The sequence below is a fragment of the Phocoena sinus genome, chromosome 17, assembly GCF_008692025.1.
Source record: "Phocoena sinus isolate mPhoSin1 chromosome 17, mPhoSin1.pri, whole genome shotgun sequence".
In the NCBI taxonomy this organism is placed as follows: Eukaryota; Metazoa; Chordata; class Mammalia; order Artiodactyla; family Phocoenidae; genus Phocoena; species Phocoena sinus.
The window spans coordinates 11037493-11046448 of record NC_045779.1 but is presented as its reverse complement, the minus strand read 5'-3'; positions in this window follow the sequence as shown (position 1 = coordinate 11046448).

The window sequence follows — 8956 nt, the reverse complement described above, 5'->3', positions numbered from 1 at the left end:
AAAGGGACTTTGAAAAGCATCTTCCCAGTCTTTTGAGGCAAATTAGTAGAAGGTGGAGAGAAGAGCTATAGGTGAAAACAGGAATAAAATAGGTTTTCTGATACATTTTGACAGCTACTCTGGTTAGGTCTAGACAAACTTCAGCCTCAACAGTGAGCCTATGGCAGTTTGGAAAAGTTAACTGTATTCAGTTACTCCCCAGCTTTGGATTCCTGAATGCAGGAAAAAATAATACTTCTATAAATGATCATTCACTTTTGCTATCATTTATTTGACTATAAACATCTAAATGAGAATGAAATCTTTGATTTCGTGACGTTTGGTGTTTTCTAACAAAAGCAGTCATCTACTGACTGCAGGTAGTGGTGGTTTATGACCCGAAAGGGAGACTTCTTTTTCCAACATTCAGTTCTGTCACTTAGCATCCTAAGGTTTCCTCTGTACAAGGTGCAAAGACATTGATTAATTTGGGTAGACTTTCAGTTACAATAAATAGACCAGAGATCACTAATGGCATATGCGGAATAGAAGTTTATTTTTCATTTCTATAAAAAGTCCAAGACAGATCTAGATGAGTAGGGAGCTCTACTTCACACAGTAATTTTATGACATTTGACAAGGTTTCTGCTGACTTTTGATGACTTTGTGGATGTCACATCCAATAGCAGGGAGGCTCTCTCATAAGAGGGATTTTATGACCAGGCTTGGAAGAGGCACATTTTGAGTGAGTTACTTCTCTCATACTATTGGCTGAAAGTTAGTCATGTGGTCTTAACTGCAAAGGAGGCTGGGAAATGTAGTCTAGCTGTGTGTCCCAGCAGAAGAGTTCATCTCTGCCACACTATCTTTCCTCAGTCACTAGGATAGGAAGAATACGAGGACACAATCAACTATAATATGAGGTGGAAAGTTGAAATTCTACATAGCAAATAATTGGTAAGTACGTACATTCAAGGCCGTGTGCTCGCACCAAATAGAATACAAAAGATGAATAGAGGGCTTCCCTGGTGGCGCAGTGGTTGAGAGTCCGCCTGCCGATGCAGGGGACAAGGGTTCGTGCCCCGGTCCGGGAAGATCCCACATGCCGCGGAGCGGCTGGGCCCGTGAGCCATGGCCGATGAGCCTGTGCGTCTGGAGCCTGTGCTCCGCAATGGGATAGGCCACAACCGTGAGAGGCCCGTAAAGCAGTATAAAAAAAAAAAAAAAAAAAAAGATGAATAGACGCTGGAGTTTACAATTTAGGAGGAGGGAGACTGTAGTCATGCTGGCAGTGCTGGGATGAAAACAACATGAGAGCAGGGCTCTTGTCTGAACTGTTTCCAGGTGAGTCCTCGATGTCCAGCGTGCTGCATGACGTATATTAGAATTTAGTAAATATGTGATAAATAACGAATGAATTCTAAGTCAAGGTAGGTCATCCCTCAAATTAAAAAAAAAAGGATAGAATAGACATGATTGTATTAAATTAGCTTTTGGAGCTGAAATCACAACCATGCAAAAGAAGGCAGCTAAAATCATTTACTAATGCTGAATTTTAAAAAACTTATCAAGGACATGGTTTTTCTTCTTCTTAATGAAAGCAAACTTTTCTGGACCTTGACTCTACCTTTCATGCAAACTGAGAAGCCTCCCGTGGAGGTGCTATAATGAAGGTAACTTACTCAGTGTTTTCAGGCAATAAGCGTCTTCTCTTATTGCTTACCACATCAATAATATTTAAAGGACCCTCTAAAGGCATACTTATTAGTAGACAAATGAGGTAATAAGAATTTCTTTTACTTAAGCATGGCTACAGACTGGATTCATCTCCCCAGCATGGGTCATTACCAATGTCATAAGTGTTTCCAGAAAAGACTTCTGCCATCATTACCAAGTCTTTATTAGCACTTGCAGTGTGGGAAATGTGACAACAGATTTTCTGCTCAAGTCTGGATATTTCTCATCATCCCATATCCTCAGTGACCCCAGCTCCAAGACCCTCTTTGCACTTTCCAGATTCTAAAAGGTGTTCACTCTACTTTCTAAGCAACATTTGTTAGGTCCGTGGTACCATAATCCAATGCACTCAGGAAACGCATGGTTTGAAGTTGTGGGTGTCATTGGAATGAAGGAATAAGGATCAGAATTTGGGAAATTTAATCTCACTATTTCTTCATTTGTCTCTAGAATATAGCACAAGTGGAATTTGTATGATTCCATTCAGGATGGAGTTGAGAAGTGTTTTCAGTTTGGAGTTCAATGTAAAGTTTATTTCAAAGTGACTAAATTAAACCTTCAAATGGCTGCTTTGGGATTTTGATATAAAATAATCTCATTCATTGAAATTCGGTCAATAAAAAGAAAAATCACTTTAAATATCCAAGCTGATTCAAGCCTTGCTGACTCTGTATGTTTGTGTCTTTGATCAGGGCTGTCTCTCTTAGAAATCCTACTGTTCCACATCTTTGACCACATCCTGTCTGCTGGGCAAGGCTCATGGTAAATGCCTCCACCTTTCCCAAAGCCTTTCCAGATTGATCTCTTCCTTTTTTAAATATGGTTCAATCCTGTTTGACAGTTATTTTCCTAATTCTCCCTCACCCTGTTACATCATAAAGTCTTTGTGGATAGGCATTGTTTCTTCATCTTTTCCTTTCTCCCAGAATCTAATCACTGAACCTGTCATATAATAGTGATGCAAATACATGGTCAATTGAACTGAAGCAAAAGGATTTGTATTTGAAATGTGGACAGTTTTAAAAATTCAAGAACACAGACTTATGGGGTCCTCATTAGTAAATCTAATTACAGCTCCAGGATCTGATTACACTTATTGGGGTAAAAATTTGACTGTCCTTATTTGTACTGCTGAAAGAAAGACGTGAAACTGTGTACTCAGGACAGCCAAAGGGAGAAATACCATGGAAATTCCAACCATACGCTAAAGAAGCAGCACCTCTTGATGGGTATTTCTATAACATTTTTTCCCCAATAAAGCACACCTGAAGGATGTGAAGCTCTCCCATCAGTGGCAGCTGTTGAGTAATGACTCTCAAATGGAGAGGCACACACCCTATCAAGGGGCAGATCAGATTCACTTTTGTATTTTTCATTTGTTTCCCATATGCATATATAGTCCACAGGCACAGCTGTAGAGTATATGCTACATTGAATATCATTTTCACACTTTATATCACATAGCAAACAATATTACAAGAATCTGGTAATATTGGCTTGGTTCTATTTATTTAGAGTCCAGCACTCTGGTTTCCCATGTTCTGTGTATGAATGTGAAGGAATGAATGCAACTAAAATAATTATTCATCACAATATCTTCTCGCAAATCCATTTTTTTAACTCCACTTCTTAATTCTGCCTTCTAACCTGTCCTATTGACTGAACTAAGATTTCTCTCCGGGGTTTCGATGACTATTCCAGTCCTCACTTCCGTGACTTCCTTGGAATATAGTTAAGTCTATGGTTTCTTCTTCTTTGCTTCCTCCATCAATGCAAGGTGGTACAGCCATTAAAAGCAGCGTTTGGCAAACTACAGCCTGTGGGCTCAGTCCCACAGGCCGTTTTTATTTAATAAAGTCTTATTGGAAAAGAGCCACACCCATTTGATTATGTATTGTCTACAGCTGCTTTTATCCTACAGCTGCATGGTTGAGTAATTGCAAGAGAGACCATTATGACCCACGAAACCTAAAATATTTATTTTTCTGATTCTTTACAGAAAAAGTTTCTGAGCTCTAGTTAACAGTGTAGATTCTAAAGACAGGCTGCCTAGGTTCAAATCCCAACTCTACCACTTTTTATTTACTTTTATTTTTTAAAATTTAATTTTATTTATTTTTTTATATAGCAGGTTCTTATTAGTCATCCATTTTATACACATCAGTGTATACATGTCAATCCCAATCACCCAGTTCATCCCACCACCACCACCGCCCACCGCGGCTTTCCCCCCTTGGTGTCCATATGTTTGTTTTCTACATCTGTGTCTCTATTTCTGCCCTGCAAACTGGTTCATCTATACCATTTTCTAGGTTCCACATATATGTGTTAATATATGATATTTGTTTTTCTCTTTCTGACTTACTTCACCCTGTATGACAGTCTCTAGATGCATCCACATCTCTACAAATGACCCGATTTCGTTCCTTTTTATGGCTGAGTAATATTCCATTGTATATATGTACCACATCTTCTTTATCCATTCATCTGTCGATGTGCATTTAGGTTGCTTCCATGACCTGGCTATTGTAAATAGTGCTGCAATGAACGTTGGGGTGCATGTGTCTTTTTGAATTATGGTTTTCTCTGGGTATATGCCCAGTAGTGGGATTGCTGGGTCATATGGTAATTCTATTTTTAGTTTTTTAAGGAACCTCCATGCTGTTCTCCATAGTGGCTGTATCAATTTACATTCCCAACAACAGTGCAAGAGTGTTCCCTTTTCTCTACACCCTCTCCAGCATTTGTTGTTTGTAGATTTTCTGATGATGCCCATTTTAACTGGTGTGAGGTGATACCTCATTGTAGTAAAGGTAGAAAAAGAGAACATACTGTGTGATTCCATTTACATAAAATTCTAGAAAAAGCAGACTGTAGTGACAGAAAGAAGGTAAATGATTGCTTGAGAAGGGGTGGAGATTGCAATGAATTATAAAGAGGCACAAGAAAACTTTTGGGGATGGAAATGTGTGTAGTTTTGACTGGAGTCTGGTTTCATGGGTGTATATGTATGTCAGAAGTGGTCAAATTACCCAACCTGTATAGCGGCAGTTTATTTTACTTCGATCATATCTCAAAAAGTTGGGAAGTGTTCCTCAATTAACTAATTATATACTAACAAACTGGTCTCTTATTCCTTTTTTGGGTGGCAAGGCATTTGGTACTTTTCCCTTGTCCTCTTCTCCTGGAATGTCCTTCACCTCCCAATTTTCGTCAATCTTTAACTTAAAAAACTCCATACATTTGATTAATCTTCTTATTTTAGAAACTTTATATTCTCCTTCTGCTGTTCTGATATCAACATTTTTCCGATAGTATTTGTAATACTTCTCATTCCACTAGTGGTGAGTGTTTGTTTGGTTCCTACTTTAGTGTTTATAGCCTGTTCTGCTAAATCACAGCTTCCTCAATTATGACTTCCTCCAGTCATGTCTCAATGATGTGAACGATGTGGAGAATAATTTTTGCAGACAAGGTGGTATATTTTCCAACCATTGACAAATCTGAGAATACCCCCCCTTTTTTTTTCATATATGAATGACAAGTTGGAAAGGAAGAGGAAAGGAAAATACATTTAAATATCTACTATATTTTAAGCACTTGAAAAAGCCATTGTCTCATCTGTTTCTTCTATCAACCCTGTGAGATAAGTATTTTCTCTATTTTACAAGTGAAAAATTGTTAATGCTTGGAAAGATGAAGTATTTTGTTTTTATACCTAGTAAATCAAAGAACAAGGGACATGATTTGAACCCTGGTTGTTGTACTCCAATGCCTGCTCTTTCCTCTCCATCGCACTTCACCATGACTTGTTTTCACATGTGGAGGCATCGATCGGTTAGTCCTTGCCTTCCTCAGGCCCTCTCAGCATCAGGCATGTATGTCTTCATCCTGCTGACTCAGAACCAACCACTCACAGATCCTCACCAGGCAATCTGTTAGCAGCATCTCAACGAGAAGAAGCTGGAACAATAATAGCCATCATTCATGGAGCATCTACAGTGCTAGGTATGCTGCCAGGTGTTTTACTATTTAGGTACATACTCTCTGTTTTCCAGATAAAAAAACCGAGACTGCCTGTTATCATCTACGTGGTCAGTGGTAGAGGCAGGATTAGCCTGTGTCTCTGCAACTCCAAAGCCCATGTCTTAACCAACATGTTACTTTGCCTTCATAGAGTCAGTAGCTGGTGTCCTTGGGCACACGTATGCCTACCTAATCAAATTCTTATTTTCCGTAGTGTTGGCTTATGAAGAAGACTGGTTGAATCTCTACCTTGGCTCTCTCATGAGCTCTCAGTTCCTCCTGTTGAGTTTGGAAGTTTACCCTGCATCTCAGCCTGTTTTGTTGAATGCCATGTCTGACCTGCTTTCTTCTTGCCATTATTTTTCACTGTGCTTTACACCTTCAGCCGTTGACTGGGGGCACTGGATCTGGTACGTGCTGCTACCTGCTTGTCTTCTAGTATCTCCACTGGCTAGAATTTTTCCTTCCGTGATATAACTCCCAGATTGGACTAGCTTGAATATCATGCCAAGTTTAGTCTCCTTGCCTTTGTTCTCCATGTAGTCAGAAATAAGTCTTCCTGATAATTTGAAGATAAGATGACCCTAGAGCGTGACTAGTAATAATGAACCCCAAAACTATTTAAAGCAGAAATACACATAGATTCTACATGTCAGTGGGTTCACAAGGATGACTGGTCCTAGAGAGATATCAGTACAATTATTTGTAAGATGAAACAAGTTCAATTAAATTGTGCATTGAGAGAGAAAGAGAAAGTAGTCATCTACAAGGTATCTAGGATAGGAAAATCCAACACCCAAGAATTTGTCATTGTTTATCCAGCATTAACAAAAGGGGAAAGATAAAAATATCTGGTCATTCCATTGAGGGCTTGAGGTAGTTTATCAGGGTTTACCCCGTCTTGATGAAATTACCCCTGTTGACTATGACACTTCTTTTTCTCCAATTCTAGTTACAGAAAGAACCTTCTGGTTATGAAATTAGACTCTCAAATGTCTTAAAAAAAAAAAAGGTAGAGTCTAGAGAAGGCAGATACTACAGGCAGCGGCAGAATGTTTCTTGTACGTTGATGAATTGGTGTTCTCACATATATAGAAGAATATACCTCAGTCCTAGGAAGCCGTTTGACTTTAGGTATTGTAACAAAATTGCATTTGAGAACCAACAAGGCAGAGGTTTAGACACCGAGATACCAGTTGCTACCGTTACTATGTCGGAGTATTGCCACTTCATGGACTGTCTTCTGAGTGCCTATCCAATTTCCTTCCATTTACTACTCTCTCAGTTCTCTCAACAATGAAAATACAACCCAGTAGAACTCACGTTCCTTTCTCCACCCTGCATTGCCACTGGGGGCCCTCAGTGCTTTGCGCTTAGGTCCATGCGAATCATGAAGAAAGTTATGTGCGGAGACATGAAAGCACGTTCTGTGGATCTAAGATGAAGTATGAATTTATATTAATAACTAGATTCTAGCTTAAACTGGAATGGCATCTTATTTTGCAGTGTATCTACAGCACTGATTCTCAGATCTCACAGGGCTCTCTTGACCTGGGACTCTTTAAAAACCTCTGTTAGAATATTTCTGTACTTGACTCTTCAGAGCTCTTAGTTATAATGGCAATTTAATTTTGTTTCTAGTGTTATATGATGGTGAGAATTATCATTCTTTAATTTTGACATCATTTCTTCCTTGGAGCAGAAGTTAATCCTATGAAAGTTTTCTTTCAAACCTCAAACATAAACATTGAAAAAGAAAAAGAAACTTAAATATTGAGCTAGAGAAATGTAGAGGCTGAGGGCATCCTCTGGTCCTGCCTTTGACAGAGGCGAGGACTCAGCTGGAGGTATCACTGTGGTCAGTCCTACCCTTCTTCGGGCTGGGTCCATAGTCTGATGCTATAGCCACCTGGCTCTGCTAGCTCCTGGCACCCACTGATTGGCTGAAAACATGAATCCTGGACGATAAATAGCACAGTGCCCCGAGAACTATCTTCAGACACTACTTAAATGTCACTTTGACTAACTGAACAACTTGACTCAGTGCTATTTGCTTTCTAAGAGGAGAACTGAGCTTAAAGTTTCATACTACAGTAAAGAAGTCATTACCCTTCAACCTCTTTATTCCTTCTAACCCCAAACATCCCAACCATGGCATCAGCACCCTCGGAACACTCTACCTTCTGACTGATATGGTGTTACCTAGGAAGGTTCAAGATTGAGGAGGAGAGAAGGAGCAGGGCTGGAGAGTTTCTAATACTGTCTTTCCCTTATTGAGATATTTCACTTGCTAAGTCATTTTCATGAACACGAGGAGGAATAGGCCTTGTTGAATGAAGAAAGCCCATTAATTGAGAGTGTAGATTCTGACAGCATGTCATGAAGTTAAATATTTGAAAATCTGAGTGTAAAATAAACATGCCATTTTTCTAGGTTTCTCTTCTCACAGTATATAGCTCTACATAGCATTCATGATGTTGAAATTTATTAATATTTTGGTCTAGTTTTCAAGGATGTGAACTCCTTAAAGAAGCTAAACACTGTTTGGATCACTGCTTTATCTCCAAAGACTCACTCAATAAATGTTTATTGAATGAATCACTCTAAAAGGAATATCCTTACAAGGCAAATAATTATAAATATTTAAACAATACCTCATTGCTAGCTTTTAAAGTAATTTCTCAACAGATTTAGTGAATGAGACAAGACTGTTGAACAAATTATAGTATTCAACCCTAATTTTCCCATCCTTAGTGCTCTGTCTTCTTTTTGGAACCATGTGCACTGATTTGGTAAGCTTTTCCACGAACTTCAACCTTTTGTTAATTTTTGTAAGAAAAAATTGTGGAGCACGGTTAAAATTTGAATCATGGCATATACTTTAAGAATTCTAGGCTATGAATAACGGTTTTCCTATAATATATTCATAGTAGTTCTCAGGTTTGGAAATTTTATAAAATTACTTATTTGCTCTTTGGATTAGTATGCTACTGGCACCGTAACAGATAGCCACACGAATCTATCCTCTTATAGCTCTGGAGGTCGGAAGTTGGAAATCAGTTTCACTGGGCTGAAGTCAAGGTGCCACAGGGCTGGTTTCTTCTGGTGTCTCCAGGAGACAATCCATCCCTGCCTCTTCCAACTTCTGGAGGCTGCCTGCCCTCCCTCCTTCATTTTCGAGGTCAGCAGGGCAGCATCCTGCTTCCCTTATTGC